Raw genomic sequence first — 1,082 nt, forward strand, 5'->3', positions numbered from 1 at the left:
CCCACACACACGTGGAAGCTCAACAACACTCTACTCAATAAAAACTTGGTCAAGGAAGAAATAAAGAAAGAAATTAAAGGCTTTCTGGAGTTTAATGAAAATGAAGCCACAACATACCCAAACTTATGGGATACAATGAAAGCAGTCCTAAGAGGTAAACTCATAGCTTTAAGTGCCTCCAAAAAGAAACTGGAGAGAGCATATAGCAGCAATTTGACAGCATATATGAAAGCTCTAGAACAAAAAGAAGCAAATTCACCCAAGAGGAGACAAAGGCAGGAAATAATCAAACTCAGTGCTGAAATCAATCAAATAGAAACAAAAAGAACTATACAAAGAATCAACCAAACCAGGAGCTGGTTCTTTGAGAAAGTCAACAAAATAGATAAACCATTAGCCAGACTAACTAGACGGCATAGAGATAGTATCCTAATTAACAAGATCAGAAATGAAAAGGGAGACATAACAGCAGACACTGAGGAAATCCAAAAAATCATGAGATCCTACTACAAAAACCTATACTCAACAAAACTGGAAAACCTGGATGAAATGGACAATTTTATAGACAGATACCAAGTACCAAAGTTAAATCAAGATTAGATCAACAATCTAAACAGTCTTATATCTGCTAATGAAATAGAAACAGTCTGCAATATTCTCCCAACCCCCCCCCCCCCAAAAAAACCCAAAACCCAAGGACCAGATGGGTTTAGTGCAGAGTTTTATCTGACTTTCAAAAAAGACCTAATACCAATACTCCTCAAACTATTACACACAATAGAAATGAAAGCTACTCTACCCAATTCATTCTATGAAGCCACAATTACTCTAGTACCTAAACCACATAAAGACCTAACAAAGAAAGAAAACTTCAGACCAATTTCCCTTATGAATATCAATGCAAAAGTACTCAATAAAATTCTTGCAAACCAAATCCAAGAACATATCAAAACCATCATCCCACCAAAATCAGGGACTAGACAAGGCTGCCCACTCTCTCCCTACCTATTCAATATTATACTTGAAGTCCTAGCCAGAGTAATTAGACAACAAAAGGAGATCAAAAGCATATGAATTGGAAA

Source organism: Mastomys coucha, unplaced genomic scaffold (genome assembly GCF_008632895.1).
Source record: "Mastomys coucha isolate ucsf_1 unplaced genomic scaffold, UCSF_Mcou_1 pScaffold21, whole genome shotgun sequence".
Classification (NCBI taxonomy): domain Eukaryota; kingdom Metazoa; phylum Chordata; class Mammalia; order Rodentia; family Muridae; genus Mastomys; species Mastomys coucha.